General features: G+C 47.5%; 1 protein-coding gene and 1 pseudogene across 7 annotated transcripts in view; both read left to right on the top strand.

The window, feature by feature from the left end:
• SNX10 (sorting nexin 10) overlaps window positions 1-21090 on the top strand; it is a 79280-nt gene that overhangs the window by 9843 nt on the left and 48347 nt on the right. Inside the window, exon 1 of one of the 6 annotated variants that reach the window (XM_084785505.1) lies at window positions 14034-14164. The exons of 3 other annotated variants lie outside the window; for them this stretch is intronic. The gene's annotated coding sequence lies outside the window, so the exon portion shown is untranslated. Of the gene's footprint in view, window positions 1-14033; window positions 14165-21090 lie in introns of those variants that run through there. 2 more of the 6 variants (XM_084785503.1, XM_084785502.1) reach the window with 2 other exon arrangements.
• On the top strand, window positions 9195-10045 carry LOC311600272 (TCF3 fusion partner homolog; annotated as a pseudogene). The gene has a single exon. The product of its transcript is annotated as a TCF3 fusion partner homolog (transcript).

Below are 21090 nucleotides of genomic sequence, written 5' to 3'. Positions count from 1 at the left end.
CCCTTGAATTTGAGAAAACCTCCCTTAGGTGGCTTTCTAAGAGCTGGTATTACAGGCATGGGCTACCACACCCAGCCCAGGATTTTTCTCTAAACCTCACAACGAATTCCTTCCTATTCATAGCTCCAAACAGGGCCAGTAGGTGTCCTGCTTTTGTCTGCTTATTCTTGAGGTCTTACTTCCCCGGAGCCGAAGGCTCCCTTGGCAGTTTCCTCATCCTGCCCGTGACACCAGCCTTCTTCCAGTCACGGGTCTGTGAGTCACCTGACTTCCTTTTTCCATCCTACCCTCCCTCCAAGTTCTTCCTGTTACTTAGTGGCCTTTATTTCCTTTTGTAAACATTTTTATTAATTCTTTGAGAATCTCATACAATGTACTTTGATCCTATTCACCCCCAACTCTTCCCAGATGCACCCTTCCTCCCTGTACCTAATACTCTGTGTGTCCCTTCCTCCTTCCTTTCTTTTTCTTTCTGGTCTTTTGAGACAAGGTTTCTTTGTATAAGCTTGACCTTCCTAGACTTGCTTTGTAGACCAGGCTGGCCTCGAACTCACAGACACCACCTGCCTCTGCTTCCCCAAGTGCTGAGATTATAGGCGTGCGCCACCTCCACCAGCTTAGTCTTTATTTATTTATTTATGTTTTTAAAGACATATTTATTTTATGTATATGAGTGCTCTGTCTTGCATGTACACCTGCAGGCCAGAAGAGGGCATCAGATCCCGTTATAGATGGTTGTGAGCCACCAGGTGGTTGCTGGGAATTGAACTCAGGACCTCTGGAAGAACAGTCAGTGCTCTTAACTTCTGAGCTATCTCTCTAGCCCCCAGTCTTTCTTTCTTTCTTTTCTTTTTTTTTTCTTATTTTTTATTTTTCAAGACAAGGTCTCTCTGTGTAGCCTTGACTATCCTGGACTCGTTTTGTAGACCAGGCTGGCCTCGAACTCACAGTGATCCACCCGCCTCTGCCTCCCAAGTGCTGGGATTAAAGGCGTGCACCACCGCCGCCCAGTCCAGTCTTTATTTCTTAAGTTGGCTGTGGACTCATAGCAAATCTGAGCAGAGGCTGAAGACGAAGCAGAACTTGGATTTGATGTAAAGTAGTAGAGCATGTCTGTGTCAACTGAGGCTGTGCGTGGTCATTGTGTTAGATAGCATAAGAAACAGTACTGGAGGCAGTGTCACGCTCCTGTGATCCTGCCAGTTGATCAGGAATTCAAGGTGACCCTTGTCTGTGTGGTGAGTTTGCAGCCAGTCTGGGCCCAAACTCGAAATCGCAGAGCCTGTTATTGAGGAGGGTGTGTGCAGGTGCAGGATCTGTATAAGGTCTTAAGTGTTGAATTTGGGTATGGGGTGTCAGACCTGGGGCCTCTGCCTTGTAGCAAGGAAAAAAACAAAAAACAAAAAACAAAAAACAGAAAACAAACCTCCAGTATCTTAGTCAGGATTTCTCCTGGCCTGAAAGGTCCATCATAGCCATTGTGACATTTCCTTGTAGTGTTCTGTGAGCGCAGGCCATGCTCCCTGGAGCTGCACCCTCACATTCGTCCAGAATGTTGTTGCTCTAAAAAATATTTATTTTAGTGTAAATGTGTGTGGGTGCTCGTGCTTGCATGGTGAGTGCGTGTGTGTGCGTGCGTGTGCCATAGGTTGAAAAATAACTCTGTGAAATCTGTTTTCTCCATCCACCATTAGGTGGGTTCCGGATTGAACTCAGGTCACTAGGCTTGCATGGCAAAATGCCTTTACTCCTCACGTTGTCTTGCCAGTTACCTTGTGCCTTCTTAAGAGCCCCAGGCTCGTCCTGTTTTTTCCTTGCCTTCCTCTAGCATCAAGACATACTTGGGTCCTATTCTCTGTCTCTGTCTTCAGGGTCTGTCTGTTATGTAGCACTGTCTGTCCTTGTGTAGACCAGCCTTGACCTCACAAAGACCCACCTGCCTCTGTCTCCTGAGTGCTGGGATTAAAGGCGTGCGCCACCTGACTCCTGCCTTCACTTGGAACAATCCTTTCCCTCCATTTTTCCTCCTTCCTGTAGCTCTACCTCTTTTGGTACAGTGAGCTTTGCTTCACGAGTGACCTGTTTTTATCTGTACCTTAGCATCTTCAGGATGTAGACCAGCCTTTGTCACTTACCCAGAGCAAACCTCAATGATTACCCAGGGTTCACTAGTCCTCTAGTTACCCTTGAGGCCCTTTCATAGCCAATGACCCTGAACAGGTTGTCATAGCTACCGCCTCTCTGAGGATGAGGATGTCACATCCAGATGTTGGCTTCTCCAGGTTCATGGCCTACCTCTTTCCCTGAAGCATGTGAATACTTGCTAACAATCCAGTGTTTGGGTTGGCGGTTTCCATTCCTGGCTCTCTCTTAAGGCTCTTTGCTTTGCCTTGTCCTCTCTCCCTGTCCTCTCCTCCTTCCTCTCCTCTTGTCTCAATCTTTCCCTCCTCTTCCTCTTCGATAGAGTTACTCTGAGTAGCCCAGGCTGCCCTCCCAAGGCGAGGGTTCTTGGTGTATACCACTGTGCCTGACTTTAAGCATTTATATCTGAAGATCAAGGGTAGGCACCCTGTTAGTTATAGGGTTAGTTATAGTGTTCCCATGTGGTAAGGGCGAGGGATTGTCTTAGGCCATTTCTTAGGCCATTGATCTGGCTTCCTCACTCACTCACCAGTGCAATTCCCAGTTCTTTAGGGTAATGACTCTGGGCGTGGTGGTGGTGGTGGTGGTGCACCTGTAATCCCAGCACTCAGGGAGGCAGAGGCAGGTGGATCTCTGTGAGTTCGAGGCCAGCCTGGTCTACAAAGTGAGTCCAGGAGAGCCAAGGCTACACAGAGAAACCCTGTCTGGAAAAACCAAAGGGGGGAGGGCGGGGGGAGGCTAATAATGATGTGTAGCTTGTGTGGCTGCCTGGGAATGCAACAGGCTAGTTCATGTTATGGAGGTCAAACCGCCAGTTATGCTTGATTGCTTGTGAAATTGTAGTATTTGCTTTTTTTCCTTTTTTTTTTTTTTTTTTTTTTTTGTGCTGGGTTTTGTACCCAGGGCCTTGACATTCCAGGCAAGTGTTCTACCCTTGCCACACCCTAACCCAACATTTTCTTTTCTTTCCTTTCTGTTTTTTTTTTTTGTTCGTTTTGTTTTTCAAGACAGGGTCTCTCTGTGTTAGCCTTGGCTGTCCTAGACTCACTTTGTAGCCCAGGCTGGCCTCAAACTCACAGTGATCCGCTTACCTCTGCCTCCTGAGTGCTGGAATTAAAGGCCTGTGCCACCACGTCCAGCTCCTTTTTCTTTTCTTTACATTTTTTCCCATCCATTTTTTGAGAGAGGGACCTGGATTCATAGACCAGGCTGGCACTCAACTTGAATGGATCTCCTGCCTCTGCCTCCTAAATGCTCAGCTTACAGGCCTGAGCCACTGTGTCTGGCTTACCTTTACTTTTCCCTCCTTCCAACCCACCTTCTTTCTTTGATTTACAGAAGAAGTTAACATAAAAAAAATATTTTATGTGCCCGGTATGATATTGCAAGCCTTTTAATCCTAGCACTCGGAAGGCAGAAGCAGGTGGATTTCTGTGAGTTGAAGGCCAGCCTGTTCTACAAAGTGAGTCCAGGAAAGCCAGGGCTCTGTTACACAGAGAGAACATGTCTCAAAAAAGTTATGTAGTATGTGTGGGTGTCTTGCCTCATATGTGCCTGGGAGCCACAACATACTGTGCCCACCAAGGCCAGGCTTTGGATCCCTTGGGACTGGAGTAATAGGTTGTTATGAGTCACCGTGTGGGTGCTGGGAATGGAACTGGGGTCCTCTGAAAGAGCAGCCAGTGCTCTTAACTACTGGGCTGCCTCTTCGGCCCACCTGTCTTCTGTTTTGAGGTGGAGTCTCTAAGTAGCCCTGGCTGCCCTTGAATTTGTTATGTAGACCAAGCAGTCCTGGAACTCCCGGAGATCGCCCTGCCCGCGCTTTCCAGGTGCTGGGATTAAAGGTGGCCATTGAAATACCAGCCTGCCTTCCTTTCTTTTTCTTATTTTGAGTAGCCCAGACTGGTTTTTTACATAGCTGATCTAATCTTCCTGTTTCTACCCCCAGAGTCGTGGGATTATGGGTCTGTACCACTGTGCTGCATTCAGTTCAGGTGGTGCTGGGGATCAAAGTCACGGTTCCTCCCACATAAGGAGGTGTTCTACCAACCAAGATACAGCTTTAGCTACCCTCCCCCCCCCCTTTTTTAAGATGCTGGAGAGATGGCTCAGAGGTTAAGAGCACTGTTTGTTCTTCCAGAGGTCCTGAGTTCAACTCCCAGCAGCCACATGGTGCCTCACAACCATCTATAATGTGATCTGACGCCCTCTTCTTGTGTGCATATGTAATAAATAAAATATTTAAAAAAAGATGTTTTGTTAGTGTATGTTAAGTATGCACGAGGTAGCGGCTCAGTATGTAATGCACTCTCGTCATTTTCTTCCCTGTGAGTGTCCCTTGTCCTCCCCCGCCCCCTCCTGCGGGTCTCCTTTCTCTTTTCAAACTGTTTCCTCTTCTACTTCGATGGGGCATGCACAGGATTGTGAGCACCTTACCAGTGTCTTAGGGCAACGAGGAAAATGTCTCTCCTTCCTCCAGCGTCTTAGCTAGTTCTGTTGCTTTGAAGAGACACCATGACGGGAGGAGCTCTTACGGAAGAAAGCATTTGCTTGAAGGCTTGTGAGAGGGGGACAGCGACAGACAGAGAGAGAGAGAGACACTGGGCCTGGCTTGGGCTTTTGAAGCTGCAAAGCCCATCCTAGTGACACACCACCTCCAACAGGGCCACCTCCTAGTCCTTTTAAACTGTTCTTTGACTGAAGACAAAGCAAGCAAATACATGAGACAATAGGGGTTCTTTTCTTTTCTTTTTCTTTCTTTCTTTCTTTTTTTTTTTTTTTGCTCTTTTGGTTTTTCAAGTCAGGGTTTTTTCTGTGTATCCTTGACTGTCCTAAACTCACTTTGTAGCCCAGGCTGGCCTTGAACTTACAGTGATCTGCCTGCTTCTGCCTCCCAAGTGCTGGGATTAAAGGTGTGTCCTATTTTCAAACAAACCACCATACCATATATCAATTATCAACTGCCTCTCAGTCCTCAATGAAAGGCAGGGCCTCAGGAGCCCTTCCCTTTTATTATGTAAGGGCCCAAAAATCATTGAAAGAAGACCCCAGACTCAAATAGCATGTAAAAACAAAGAGCATCTACTCTGCATGCAGGGATCAACCATCCATGTGAAATGGCTACAACCCAATGCAGGCCTTTTTATAAGGACTAGGGGACTTCTAAGAGGGTGTCTTAACTTCTAATTTGATTGGGTGGGCTAAGGAGCAATCACGGGCGGGGGCATAAGCTGATAGGCTGGGGTCACCTGAGTTACAGTCCAGAGCCATTAGGCCATATATGGTCACATTAGCGGCTTATTGGCTCAGATCTTTCCAGCATAGGGGTCTTTCCAGGACCAGGAGCATCTTGTTACTGACTCTGCCTGGGATTGGCTGGTGCTGGCCCCTGCCTGTATGTGACTTCAGACACGGACCTTTTAGCCATGTCTGGCCTTCTCAGTTCATTGCAAAATATTAACATTATTTTGATCACCCAGTTCATTCTCTGCAGTCCAGTGGAGTCAAGAGCTGGGAGACTGTGAAAGCTGCAAGTTCTTCATGAGTTGTGATGGCGCTGGGGAGATGTTTGCTTTCCTCACATGAGGTTAACCATGATGTCCAGAGGCAGGCGACGCGGAAGCTACTGTTTATTTTTTTGTTTGTTTTTGGTGTTTCGAGACAGGGTTTCTCTGTGTACTCTTGGCTGTTTGGATTCACTTTGTAGACCAGGCTGGCCTCGGACTCTCAATGATCTGCCTGCCTCTGCTTCCCGAGTGCTGGGTTTAAAGGCCTGTGCCACCACGCCCAGCTGAGCCTACTGTTCTCATGTCCACCTTTCTATCCCAGGTGGTTGGGCTTTTCAGAAACTCCATGATGCAGAAATGGAATTTCCTGGAACTCATTCAGTCATGTTTAATGCACCCAGCATTTATTGAGTACTGACTCTCTGCCAGACACTGTGCTAAGTGAATGATTTGGACAAGGTCCCTGCCCTCTGGGGACTTCTGAGATGACAGATAATAAACACAGAAATAAATTAATGGTTAATACAATACCAACTTCGATAAAGATAAGGTTTTAGAAAAATGGGGCATTGCCTCTCTGAGGAGGTGGAGAGACCTACCTGAAGGGAAGGAGCCATCGTGGTGAGTGGGGTGAGGGAGATGAGCCAGGATTAGGATGTACAGAAGGAATATGAAATATGAAATATAAAATATTTGCCACAACAGATACATGGTATAAGGTTTATTGTAGAAGCATGGGGAGACAAGGAAGGGGAGAGCGCCCCAGGGGACAGAGAGAAAGAGAGAGAGAGAGGTAGGTGGGTTTGTTCTTTTATATGCTCCTGGGCAGGGCAAGCCTAGTGGCAGGTAGGCAATGACATCATAGGTTGCTAGGCAGACTGGGGCAATATGCTAACACCAAAGGCTTTTAGTAGGAAAATGGTGGAAACGGCATAGGGTGTGTGTAGGGGAGTTAAGAGGTAGGCATCGTTGGGGGACACTGAGGGGTGTGGCTTATAGGGCTCACACAGGTAAGACCTACCTCCAGAGTGGGGCTCTGACAGTTTTCCCATCACACATACACTTGAGAGGCATGAGGTGTCTGGGTGGGACTGTTGCAGTATGGGGTATTGGATGTTTGTGATTTGGGTGCTTCCTGCCTTAGACCCCTTCCCCAGGGTCTAGTGTTTGGGGGTGTTGTGTATTTGGTAACAGAGGCCGTGCAAAACCATGAGGGAAGAGCTGGCACTTGGGGGCTTGCGTGTGCACCGCACCTCTTTTACAGAGGGACCTGATAAGCCTCGTGCACCCTGCATGAATAGCCACCTGGATGTTGCATGAACAGGAGTGATTTGCTTTTCTGTACGTTATGTCTGGGAACACATTAGGATGAAGCTATAGCTTATGACCATGGTGAACTTCATTGTTCAAGGCTGGTTCTCTCTAGGAGACTCAAAAGGAAACATTCTTATACATTTAGGACAGAATTGGCCTTTCTGTGGGACCATAAGGAACAGAATGATAACTAAAACTCATTACTTAAACAAAGCAAAGCTGCGCGTGGTGGTGCACACACTTGGGAAGGAGAGGAAGGCGGATCCTTCTGACTTCGAGGCCAGCCTGGTCTACAAAGAGAGGCCAGGACAGCCAAGCCTATTGCATAGAGAAATCCTGTCTCGAAAAACCAACCAACCAAACAAAAAACAGCACAGCAAAACCCAGAATGGACAAAACTCCACAAACAAGGAAAATGTATTTGTAATTTTTTTTTTCCGAGACAGGGTTTCTCTGTGTAGCCTTGGCTATCCTGGACTCACTTTGTAGACCAGGCTGGCCTCCAACTTACAGAGATCCACCTGTCTCTGCCTCCTGAGCGATTAATTCATGTTATTGATTAAGGATCAATTAATAGGAAAAAACTCTACAAATCAGCCAAGAAAGAAGCAAGCTCTCTGAGGAAGGTATTGAGACTCAAACTTGCGATGCAGGCCTGTTGTGCCGCCATTGGAGAGGTTGAGGCAGGAAGATCAAGAGTTCAAAGCCGTCCTGAATACCCCAAACAAAAATGTTTAAAGGATCCAAAGAATTTATGCAAAGGAAAGTAGTGGTTCCTAAGTACATAGAAGGAGCTTGGCCGTGTGTGTGTGTGTGTGTGTGTGTGTGTGTGTGTGTGTGTGTATACATACTCCCCCTCAAAACTGCCCCCCAAATTCCCAGTTCAATCTTACTTAAATAGAGCTGGCAGGCTGGCTCAATGGGTAAAGGTGCTTGCCGCCAAGTCTGATGGCCTGAGTTCAGTCTTCGGGAGCCATTTGATGGAAGGAGAGAACCGATTTCCCATGAGCTGTCTTCTGACCTCCACACAAAAGCCACAGATGAACGGAAGTAAGGGAAGCAAGTCACCGCTGCAGACTTGTTTTACCTCCTTGGAAAAATGTGGGAACGTATCATGTTAGGAGTGATTTGGAAAACAACCCAACTGTGTGAACTGTCTGCAGAGGGTACATATCTGTCACAGTTAATAGTTCGCCTGACCCCCATGAACCCAGAAAATCCACTTGTAGCCATTTGTCTCTCAGCTGTTGTCATCAAGGTATGTGAGTGCTGAAATGAGTTAACGGTGCATCCTCCTGGTGGAGTTGTGTGCATCTTTTTGCCGCCCCCCCCCCCCCCCAGTGGATAGCTGGATACAGGGTACATGGTTAAGTTTTAAAGAACAAGGCAGAGGAAGACACATGTGAGCTGTTGTTCTTTGTAGGAAAAGGAAAGCCGTTACATCCCTGTGTATATACTTGCATAGGCACAACAGAGTGGCCCGGGAAGGAGGCTAAAAGGACTGGAAGGCTGGGGTAGGAGGTATTTTCACTTTGTACTAATATTTTTCACATTTTCAAATGGGCTAAATTAAAAAAAAATACTTTTATTATTAAAAATACATGGGTGGGAGCGGGAGAGATAGATAGATGGCTTAGTGATTAAGAGCACTTGCTGCTCTTGTAGAGGACTGGGGTTCAGTTCCAAACCTGCATTCACATGGTGGCTCCTAGCTGTCCGTAACTCCAGCTCCAGGAGATCGGATGCCTGCTGACCTCTGCAGGTAGTAGACATGCATGCTATCCACGGACGTACAGCGCAGGCCAAAGACTGGCACGTTAAAAACATCTCTGCAGAATCTGCTTTAAGAAGTGTGTGAGTGCACACACAAGCACGCACATGCATGTATGTATGTGTTCCTGTAGAGGAGAGAGGTGTCAGATGCATCTGGAATGTTGAGTTAAAGGCACTTGTGGGTTGCTCTGCATGGGGTTTGGGAACCGAACTCGGGTCCCCTGCTAAAGCAGTGTCTCCTCCTCCTCCTCCTCCTCCTCCTCCTCCTCTTCCTCCTCCTCTTCTTCCTCCTCTTCCTCTTCCTCCTCCTTCTCCTTCTTTGGTTTTTCAAGACAGGGTCTCTCTGTGTAGCCTTGGCTGTCTTGGACTTGCTTTGTAGAACTCACAGCGATCTGCCTGCCACTGCTTCCCCAGTGCTGGGATTAAAGGCAAGCGCCACCACGCCTGGCTTCAGTGTGTGCTTCTAACCGCTGAGCTATTCCAGCATCTCCTAAATGTGTTCGGTTAAGAGTTATAAAAAGAGTCTCCTGACCAGAGAAATGGAGCTGGAACAGAGAGAAGGGACCACGGCAGCCATGGGCTTCGAAGAGTTCTCAGTGCCACCAGGCTCACAGCTGGCTCTGCCTCTCCTGTTTGGGTTTGGTGGCCATGTCCTAGAAAGTGAGCTAGAGACAGAAATGGAGTTTGTGTCCAATGGTCTGGGTGGTTCAGAACTCCGGGAGCGAGGTGAAGAGGAAGAGGCAGCCCAGGGTTGCAGGCGTCGCCAGTGGGAACTGAATTGAATAAAGTACCAGGCTCCAGGTCGCGCTGCTGGGAGATCGAGCAGGTCTTGAACAGGCTCTGTCAGGTGCAAAGGATAACTCGGAGACTCCAGCAGGAGCGCAAGTTCCCCATGAGGGTACAGGACTCCTACGGGGATGACCACTGGGCTAGCCAGTTCACCGTTGTGTTGGAGGATGACGGCAGCCAAGGCACGTATGTCCCCACCCCAGGCAATGCTGAGAATAAGCCTCCAAAGAGGGGCTTTCCCTACCCCAAAGGACACCTGCACGCCTAGACTCCAGCAACCCAGCGCCTGGTGAGGGGCCCAGTGGGCGGAAGAGGCAGCACCACGGTTAGGGGTTTCATTGACTCCAGAACTGGCTCCAGTGTGGATGGGAACTGAAGGGCTGGGGCCAAGGCATGGTCATGGTTGAGGGAGACTTTGGCTTTGAAGCAGATGAGGCCTTGGATTCCAGTTGTGTTTTTTGGGGGCCAGACAAGCCCTACCCTACCCCTTCCCTACCCTAGCCAGCCCAACCTTTGACTAGCCCCCTCTCCCCAATAAACAGACTCCCCATTAAAACAAAACAAAACAAAAAAGCTATAAAAAGAACGCGAAGAGGAGTTGGGATGGAGATGGACCCAGCGCTTTACCCACGCTGCATTGTGACCAAATGGCCAGTGTGTCTCCTGTACTACAGCTTTCAGTGCTGAGGGGGACCAAGGCTCCACCTTCAGAGAGCTCTTGGTCAGTCTAGGGAACACAGGAATAATGTACCATGTCACGTGATCACCTCACTAGGGTGTCAGCTCATACCCATCAGTGGACCACTCTATTCAAAGATAACTTGTTTTCCTTTGTTAAAGCAGACTGGCCTGGAGTCTGCTTTATGTAATATGTACTTTATGCGATATGTAATCTATCCAATAGGTAGTGAGAACAGCCATGACTTTCTGGTCCTCCTGCTTTTTTCTAAGTGCTTTGCTGACTGGCCTGGCCACCGTATCTAAATCTCTCTTTACATAGTGCCTCTCTGGCCTCAGGGACCACACACACAGATAGGTTTTCATTCCTGAAACACATGAATGCAGAGGAATTTGAATTCAGAACACGGCTGTTCTGGCAAGAGAGCATATCCAAAGACCTTCTAGGTCCTGCTAGAATACAAATACGCCTTTAATTCAGGAGACAGAGGCAAAGCAGATCTAAATTCAAGGCCAGCCTGGTATAGAGCAAGTGTCAGGTAAAGAAAAGCGTAGGTCCAGCCTGGTGGTACAAACCTTTAATCCCAAACAATGACAGTAATGTTACTTTGTAGAAGGAAGCACCCATGTTTGAAAGTGATGTCTAATTAAGTGGCAGAAAAGATGACAAATTAGAGAAGATTTGACATAGGATATGCCCAACTCTCAAGGGAAGCTACTTAAGATGAGAGAGAGAGAGAGAGAGAGAGAGAGAGAGAGAGAGAGACAGAGACAGAGACAGAGACAGAGACAGAGACAGAGAGACAGACAGACCGACAGAGACAGAGACAGACAGAGAGAGACAGAGACACAGAGAGAGAGACAGAGGCTGAGAGAGACACAGAGAGACACAGAGAGACACAGAGAGAGAGACACACAGAGAGACACAGAGAGAGACACACACAGAGAAAGACACAGAGAGAGACAGAGACAGAAAGAGAGACAGAGAAAGAGAGAGAGAGACAGAGGCTGAGAGACAGAGAGACAGAGACAGAGAGAGAAAGAGAGAGACACAGAGAGACAGACACACAGAGAGACAGAGAGAGAGAGAGAGAGACAGACACAGAGAGAGAAAGAGAGAGACAGAAAGAGACACAGAGAGAGAGAAAGAGAGAGACAGAGGCCGAGAGAGACAGAGAGAGACAGACAAAGAGAGAGAGACAGAGAGAGATAGACAGAGAGAGACAGAAAGAGTGAGTGAGAGTGAGTGAGAGAGAGAGAGAGAGAGAGAGAGAGAGAAGGCAGTTTTACAGGAACAGTAATAGGTTGCAGAGGGAGAATTTAGGTGAAGTCTGACTGAGCCACGCAATGAGAAGGAGCCAGCAGATTAGAGCAGATCACTGGAGTCAGTTTGAGGCCAAGCAGAGCAATTCAGAGTCCAAGAGAGAAGCCAGATTGAATAAGTCAGCTGGGAGAGGAGTTTGAGCCAGAACAGCTGAGTTAAGCCAGCCAGCCCAGAGCTCAGAAAGGTCAAGTGTAAGTCTCAGAGGCTGAAAACATTCTAGATTAGATTGTACAGAGGCAAGAAGCTTCCAGGACTAGGCCTCGGCCAGCAGAAGGAGGTAGCATTTGAAACAGTTGAATAAAAGTTCCTTTTACATAGGAATCTGTTGGCTTCCTTGGAGCCTTTCTTTACAGGTGTGCCTATGTTAAGGAGCTTAATCTCTCATTTTCCTTCCTTTCTTTTTCTTTTTCTTTCTTTTCTTTTCTTTCTTTCTTAATTTTTTTTCTTTTTTCTTTTTTGAGACAGGGTCTCACTGTATAGCTCTGGCTGGCTTGGAACTTGCTATGTCAACCCAGGCTGGCCTAGAACTCAGAGATCCACCTGCCTCTGCTACAGGGCTGAGATTAAAGGCGGGTACCATCTTTTGGCCTGGCCAAAAGAACTCAAATTTTTAAAAAAGTGTAAATTATTACTGATCTTTGTGTGAGTGTCAATATACTGTGTACATGGGCCAGGATGGAGGAAGAACCAGAAACACAGAAACAGTCACAGCAAAGCCAAGCCAAGATCCAGCAGTGCAAATCCAAATCCTGGAACTCAGTGCCTGTCATCAAAGGGTTGGGCAGCCCTGCCTCTCTGCCACGCATAACACCCAAAGCCTGTCTCTTAGGCTGTCTCCATCCCACATCTGCAGCTCTCTTAGGTGGATGGCCTATAGCCCGTGGACCACAGCCGTATCAGCTTTTGTGTGCTGACCTCAGGAACTACCTCTTTCTGTTCAGCGAAGCATAGAAGGCTTCACTTCAGTGATACTGAGCTCTTGGTTAACAGTAGCTGATCCCGATCAGCACCAATTCCAGGTTCCCATCCATCATGTGGGGCACAGCAGCAGGGGCTCAAGGAGCAAGTCACATTAGGTGTGTGCAGAGGTCTCAGGATAACTTTCCGAAGTAGTGTTTCTCCTACAGTATAGGCCCCGAGGCTCGAACTCGGGTTGGTAGGCTTTGGCAGCAATTGCTTGTATCTTGCTCGTCCTATTCTGGGCTATCCAGATGAGTCCTTGAAAGCTGACGAGCTTTCCTGACTGTGGAACAGAGGGAGAAATGACCTCCGGCCGTGTGACACCCTGTGGACATTTTGACTTTTGTCTTGGGGAGCCCAGTGTCCAACTGTGACTCTCAAAAGTGTGAGAAGGTATCTCTGTTGTTGCAGGTGACTAAATTTGGTGAGACTGGTGTGTTTGCAACAGCATTTAGGGGGTACTTGTGTTTCTTATTCTTTTTTTTTTTTTTTTTTAATGATTTATTTATTTATTATGTATACAGTGCTCTGCCTGCATATACACCTGCAGACCAGAAGAGGGCACCAGATCCCATTATAGACGGTTGTGAGCCACCATGGGCTTGCTGGGAATTGAACTCAGGACCTTCTGGAAGAGCAGCTCAGTGCGCTTAACCTCTGAGCCATCTCTCCAGCCCTGTGTTTCTCATTCTTAGTCATCCCTTGAGGGCTAATGAGAACACTGGTTTTTTTTTTCCTTTTTAAAGATGTACTTATTTTTATTTGTGTGTGTGTGTTTTGCATGTGTGTACCACAGCGTGTGCCTGGTGCAGAAGAAGCCGTGAGATCCTCTGGAACTGGAGTTCCAGTTAGTTGGAGTTGTTTGGACTTTGACACAGGGTGTTTTATTTATTTATTTATTTATTCATTTTCAGACAGGGTTTCTTTTTGTAATAACTCTGGCTGTCCTGGAACTCGCTTTGTAGACCAGGCTGGCCTCGGACTCACAGAGATCCGCCCGCCCCTGCCTCCGGAGTGCTGGGATTAAAGGCGTGCGCCACCACCGCCCCCACACCTGACTTAATTTTTGAACCGGGTCTCACTATGTAGACCAAGCTGGCCTAGAGTTCACAGGGATCTGCTTGTCTCTGCTGGGGTTCAAGGTGTGTACCATCTGCCTGGCCCTGACTTTTTTTTTTTTTTTAACTCGGAAGAACAGTTAACATTAGATTATCTGCTTAAGCTTTGTAGCCCCAGGGCCAGTATTGTGGACAATAAAGAAGTGTACTTGATGCCGCAGCCGGAATCCCTGACCTGATGTCTCTGGCCCAAGGCTGTTTGCTCACCTTTGCCTGAAACACTTTCTGTCAGGCTTTTGCTCCTTCCCTGCGTGCTTGGTGCTTTAGCTCATGGAGGAGGCCTCTGATGAGCTGCAGAGGGATGAAAAGAACCTTCAGAGGAACAGGACGTTTGCCAGCAAAGAGTTAAGCCACCAGGCACCAGACAAATGAAAGCGGTGTGCCCAGGGTTGCTTTTGCCTAGTCATTCCTGTGGCATGCCCCGCCCCCTGCTTGCCTGCACCTTCTTCCTCTTCTCAAGGCTCTGGCGGGTCCACTGTGTAAGGACAAAATACCCTGTGATGTCCAGTCTGTCATCAGACTGGAAGGCAAGCCCAGAGGCCCCTGAGGATTCCCGAGAGGTAGACATACAGTTTTCTCTTGGCTTTTTCAGAGTGCCTTGCTTCCTGGGATGCGTTTGCAGAGTCCATCCTGTGAGGCAGGGCGATGCTTGGCTTGCTGAGCGGTTTTGATGTGAGATTCAGTGACTGTGTGGTGACTCTGTGGGGCTTGTGTAAAATACACTGGTCTGGAAACCTTGGGCACCTTCCTAGTCCTGTTGACCTGTTGTGAGGGAGTGCTGAGATTTAATAGTGATTAAAAAAAAAAAAGATGTATTTGATTTTTAATTACTTGTGTGGGTTTGGGCACCGGAAGGCAGGTGCTCTTGGAGGGTCCCTTAGAGCTGGAGATATAAGCAGTTGTGAGCTACTGGGGTGGGCACTCAGAACCAAACTCAGGTCTTCTGGAAGAGTGCCTTAACCACTCCCCCCCCCGCCCCTCCCTCTCTCTTTCTCTCTCTCCCTCCCTTCCTCCTTTTCTCATTTCTCCCTCCCTTCTTTTTCTTTCTTTTTTCCCCCCTTGTTTTTTTTTTTTTCTTTTGTTTTTCAAGACAGGGTTTCTCTGTGTAGCTTTGGCTATCCTGTCCTTGGCCTTGTAGACCAGGCTGGCCTTGAACTCACAGAGATCACCTACCTCTGCCTCCCAGAGTGTTCGCATTACAGGCGTGCACCATCATGCCTGGCTTCTTCTTTGTGTAAAGATTTGGTGTGTGTGTGTGTGTGTGTGTGTGTGTGTGTGTGTGTGTGTGTGTCTCGTGTGGCAGTGCCTGTGAAGGCCAGAAGCCAGCTTCTCCTCCCTGGAAGCTGGGGTTACAGTGGTTGTAAGCCACAGGGCATGTGTGCTTGGGAACCCAACTTGGATCCTGGAAGAGGAAAAAAACAAAACAAAAAAAAACACTTTTTTTTTTCTCTGAAGTTTCCCCTAGTTGCCTCTGCTTTCACTTTCACAGCTTATTGTCACAGGGAAAGCCCCTGGGACTGCATTTGTCTCTGCTGAAAGCGTTTTTTAAGAAGAAAGATACAGGGTAGGGCTGGGAGGGGAGGGTGGCGGCTATCAGATTAAAACAGCAGGCAAAACAGGCAAATACTAAGAAGCCATGTATGGCGAAAAGAGTTAATGGAACAGATTAGGCAAGCACTTCAAACAGCAGGTCAACTGGGGTGCCAGGGAGGGGGTTATGAAGGTGTAAGCGTAGAAGGAGCTGTGGTGTATGCGTGGGGGCGTCTGTATTGAGGAGTCTAGCCTACAGCCAGGCATGGTGGCCCAGACTTGTAACCCCAGCACTAGGGAACCAGGAGGACCATTACAACAGTTCCAGGCCAGCCTTAGCTACGCAGAGGGACTGTGTGAGTTCCTGAGGAGGCCAGAGGCTGGGGCCACAGGGGGTTGTGGTGAGGCAGCCACTGTGGGTGCTGTGTAAAAGTGGGACCTCTGTAAAAGCAGTGTGTGCTATTAACCACTGAACAGTCTCTCCAGCCCCCCCTCCCCTTTATAACTTTTTAAAAGCACAAAATACTTGGTAATATTTTAATTCTAAGACAGCTAGTAGGCATAACAAATGAGATGAGTTTGTTGTTTTCCTGTTAGGAAATCGACTATAAAAGGGGTGTTTTTCCCTTGTGCGGTGTAGAACTGAAGCTGTCAAATTTGAGATTTTTGGAAAGCCGGGTGTGGTGGGGAGGCAGAGGCAGGTGGATCTTTGTGAGTTCCAGGCCAACCTGGTCTACAAAGTGAGTCCAGGACAGCCATGCCTGTTACACAGAGAAACCCTGCCTTGAAAGGCAAAACAAAAGAAAAATTGAGATGTTGATATTTATATTAAATTATTGTGTTTGTCATAGTGCCTTGAGTAAACAAATGGAGCCCTGTTTCCGTGAGCAGGTGAAACCTGGGAACTCTTGGTGAGGTGAAGTGAATTGACCTGGGGTCACATGTCTTCAGAACTTAAAGTAACCCAGGGTTTGTCCAGAATTTCAGTGTGATTGCTGGCAAGCGCGACTCATGGTGCAATGACGTCATCTTTTAAACAGTAGCTATGTATTAAGTGATCAGAGGAGAAGCCGGCCTGGCTCCCCAGCCCTTGCAGCCCGTGGTTCTGTATGTTCTTAAAATATCTAATGTCAGACATTAGCAGCAGTAATTGTATGTGCTGCTTTTTAACTTGTATTTTATGTATATGAATGCTCTACCTGCACGTACACCTGCAGGCCAGAAGAGGGCATCTGATCTCATTATAGATGGCTGTGAGCCACCATGTGGTTTCTGGGAATTGAACTCAGGACCTCTGGAAGAGCAGCCAGTGCTCTTAACCGCTGAGCCATCTCTCCAGCCTGTATGTGTTTATTAGTAGTAAGACTGCAGTCCGAGGTGTTCTTGCTTTCGTTTGTCTATTGCTCAGTAACTATAGAAACAGGTTCTGCTGTCAGCTCTTGTGTTATGTATAACACAAGAGCTAGGCAAGTAGAGGTGAAGTGGGTGGCCCAAGGTCACATAGCAGGAGTCTAGGTGGACTGGCCACGCAGTGGTGGAGCAGTGAGGCTTTGTACTTTGACGTTTGCTTACGGTGAACACTGGGCACCTTATGTGTTGTTAGTATGCTGCCCTAAGCTCTTGGATGATTTCTGGGCATTGTTTTTCACTACCACATTGTCAGGGTAATGTGACAGGGAATCCACTGTGTGCCAATGAGGAAGAGGTGTAGACACCAGAGATCGCAAGTGAGCAGGGGTGTAGAGGACCCGTGTTCTTCGGACCTTACAGTTTAGTGGGAGGCAGATTCTAAGTTAGTGTTTTCCAGATAAGGCTGAAAAATATTGTGTTCAGATCTCTCAAGAAAGGTTATACAGAGGCAATGTATCATGGAATTTTAAACATTGCATCTTATAGGCTTGGCGTGGTGATGCATGTCTTCAATCCCAGCAATTGGGAGGCTGAGGCAGGTGGATTGCTGAGTTTGAGGCCAGCCTGGTCTACATGTTGAGTTTCTAGATAGCCAGGATTACACAGAGAGAACCGCTCCTCTCCGCTCCCCTGCTCTCGTCTCCTCTCTTTTCCTATTCTGTCTTCTCCCCTCCCCTCCCCTCCCCTCCCCTCCCTTCCCCTCCCCTTCCTCTTCCTATCCCTCTCCTTTTCTCTCCCTCTTTCTTTCTTTTGGTTTTGTTTTTCAAGACAGAGTTTCTCTGTGTAACCTTAGGCTGTCCTGGAACTCACTCTGTAGACCAGACAGGCCTTGAACTTACAGAGATCCTCCTGCCTCTGCCTCCCAAGTGCTGGACTTATAGGCGAGTGCCGCCATCAGCACCCAGAGAGAACATTTTTCTTTTTTGTTTTTATTTTTTGAGACAGGGTTTCTCTGTGTAGCCTTGGCTGTCCTGGACTCACTGTATAGACCAGGCTGGCCTCGAACTCACAGCGATCCGCCTGCCTCTGCCTCCCGAGTGCTGGAAGTAAAGGGGTGTGCCTCCACAGCCTTTTTATTTTTTATTGTTGTGAGAGAACCTTTTGCAGCAACAACGACAAAGTTACATTTTATTTATTTGTGTACATGTGGTGAGAACACAGTGGTAGGCGTGCTTCTCTCCTGGAGATTGAACCTGGAGCTCAGGGTTGGTGGCCAGTCAGTCCCCTTACCATCTGAGCCATCTTGTTTGGCCTGCATCTGGGACAAAGAAGTTAGGGTTAGCTTCACTGGGTTAGTGAGAAGGGCCAGAGTCCTAAGAGTGCACAGTGACACTCTGTGACTTCTGTGGATGAACTGGTGACCTTGAACAAGTCACTCTGAGCTTTAGTGTTCATCTTTCCACCAGGTAGTTGTGAGATAGGCAATGCACGAAGCATACTCAGTGCAGTGCTGACCACTAGCTGTAAGTGGCAGCTTTTTTAATTCTTCTGGGTATTTTCTGTTGGCTTTACTAGAACCTTAAATTTTTTTTGAACTTCACCGAGGCCAGGCCTGTGGCTCGGGGGTAAGGATGTTACGGACACTACGGCCATGCTGCAGTGGGTCAGGCTCATGGCCTTCAGATACAATTTTTATAAATAAGCTTCATTGATGTGGGTTCCATAAAGTTTCTCCATTCAAAGTATGCAGTTCAGTGGCCTTGGGTATATTCACAGGTAAGGGTGGCTGTTGACGTAGTCAATATTAGAATAGTTTCATTAACTGGAAAAAAAAATGCACCTCTGCACCTTTCAGTTGTCACTTCCTGTTGCTTTTCCTTTAGGGCCTCCTTCCTCTGCCAGCCCCACATACGATACCCCTGGCTTCATGTGCGTGAAGGCATGCACGTGTGGACTTCTGGGACCAGCTTCTTTCATTTAGGTGGTGCGGTCAGGGACTGTCTAACTTACAGGGTGTGTCAGAAGGGCGAGTCTTTCTTATAAAATGTCCCCTTGTATGGACATACCAGGTCTTGCTTATCTGTTTATCTACTGATGGAATTTGGGAGTGGTCGCCTTTTGGCTGTGTGAATGAGTGATGTGGCTGTGAGTGCTCACACCGTGTGTGTGTGTGTGTGTGTGTGTGTGTGTGTGTGTGTGTGTGTGTTCTGTAACACTGTTGTCCTTACTCTCAGGTTCATGCCTGGAAGGAGAATCTGAGTTAAGGAGTCTGTCACCCAAAGTCGCTGTACTGGTTTTCACCAAGGGTCCCAGGGTCTCTGTATTTTTGTCAACACCTGTGATCCAGCCTTTTGCTTCTAACCAGTGTAGTGGGAGTGGGATACGGGCCTGATTTGGTCTTTTTCTTTCTCTGACAATGTTGTTATTGAGCCACTGTTCCTGTGCCTCCTGACCATCCTTGCAGCTTCCTTGCAGAAACGTCCATTGGGCATCCTTTGCCTCTTTGAATTAGGTTATGTTTTATTATTGAGTTGTTAAGATAACTTATATATTATTGCCAGGCGTGGTGGCTCGTTCTTGTAATCCCAGCACTCGGGAGGCAGAGGCAGGCAGATCTCTGTGAGAGGCAGGCAGATCTCTGAGTTCGAGGCGGCCAGCCTGGTCTACAAAGTGAGTCCAGGACTGCCAGGATAACACAGAGAACCCTATCTCGAAAAACTAAAAGAAAGAAAGAAAGAAAGAAAGAAAGAAAGAAAGAAAAAGAAAGAAAGACTTTCCTTATATAAGTGTCTTATTAAACGTGTACCCAGGGCCTTGTGCTGGGCAAGCACTGTGGGACTGGTCTCTCTCTGTCTTGGTGTTGGGCCCTTTTTATTTTCCTCGCTTGAGAGATGGCTGAGAAGCACCGTGCCCATGTGGTAGCTGTGATGGTTTGACGACTTCCAGCCTTTCTTTTGGTTTGGAGGTAGTGTCTCCTTGATAGGTGCCTAGACTGGTCTTGAACTTGGCCTCTTGTGCCTCAGATTCTGCAGGAGCTGGGATCACAGACCTGTACTACCAGGCCAAGTTTATACTTCAAAACACTCTTCATGAGGTCAGGTTTAATTATGCTTCATTGCTTATGTTGTTGCTACTTTATCTAAGCATCATTTGCCAAATCAAAGATCATGGGAGTTTCTTCCTTTTCTGTTTGTTTATTTGTTTGTGTTTTTTTCAAGACAGGGTTTCTCCGTGTAGCCTTGGCTGTCCTGGACATGCTTGCCAGGCAAGCACTGTCACTGAGCCACATGCCGAGGCTTTTTGAGTTGGTTTTTAATATACGATAGAAGGTAGCATTCTTTTGCGTTGACCTAGGCACTATTTGTTGAGAGTATTCTTCTTTCCCATACAGAGTGGTGTTTGCACCCTCTTGCTCTCTATGGCAGTGATAAAACAGAGTCATGAAGGGAAGTCAGGGCGGGAACTTGGAGGCAGGAGCTGGTGCAGAGGCCATGGAGGACAGCTGCTCACTGGCTTACTCACATCCCTTACTCAGCCTGCTTTTTTACAGAACCCGGGAGCACCAGCTCAGAGTTAGTGCCATCCATAGTGGGCTGGGCCTTTCCACATCTGTCATTAATCAAGAAACTGCAAGGCCAGGGGTGGTGGCACACGGGAGCCAGAGGCGGGTGGACCGCTGTGAGTTCAAGGCAGGCATGGTCTACAAAGGGAGTCCAGGATATCCAAGGCTACACAGAGAGACCCTGTCTAAAAAAAAGGCAAAATAAATAAATAAATAAGCGAAACGAAACTGCTCAGCAGTCTTGCCTATAGGCCAATCTGATAGAGGCATTTTCTCACTTGAAGTTACTTCTTCTCAGACGACTCTGGCTTATGTCAAGTTGAAAATAGTAACCTGTATACCTGTCAAAGACCATTTGCGCACAGAACCATGGGCTTTACTTCTACTCATTTGACCCCATGTAGCAGCTCCATTTGCCCATGTGCCTGTAACCGCTGTTCACAGAGCGGCAACTTCATCGTGAGTCTGGTGACCAGGAAGGAGGGGCCTCCGACCTAGTTCATTTTCAGGACTGTTTTGACTACGCGAGGTCTGGTCTCTTGTCAGCAAGTAAAAATAAAATTTAAAAACGGGGTGTGGTAAGTCTAGATTGGCCTGGGACTCATGTAGCTGGGACTGGCCTCAAACTTAGAGCAATCCTCCCGCCTCAGACACTTAAATGCTAGGATTCTAGGTGTGAGCCGCCACACTCGGCTCAGAAAATCACTTGAAGAAAGAAGTTATCCGGGATTTAGTGACTGGCTGTTCATCTGCAGACAGGCAGCCCTTCGTTTGTTTTCTGAGCTGTGAACAGGATGCTTTCTACTTACTTAGATTTCCTTTAATTTTCTTGTTGTAGGGGGCAAAGGAGGGCTCCTGTGACAGTGTTTCGTGTAGCTGAGGCTGACTTTGAACTCCTGACCCTTCATCTTCCTTCCGAGTGCTGAGATTTCTTTGAATTTTAACAGCTTTGTCTGTTAGTTCTGATAGTATTTTGTTATTGTTGTTGTTGTTTTGTTTTGCTGTTTTTGTTTGTTTGTTTGATTGGTTTTTGGTTTTTTGAGA

Source organism: Acomys minous, assembly GCF_964271855.1.
Source record: "Acomys minous genome assembly, chromosome: 6".
NCBI lineage: Eukaryota > Metazoa > Chordata > Mammalia > Rodentia > Muridae > Acomys > Acomys minous.
Note: the sequence above shows the minus strand (reverse complement) of the source record. Positions and strands in the feature narration are given on the sequence as shown.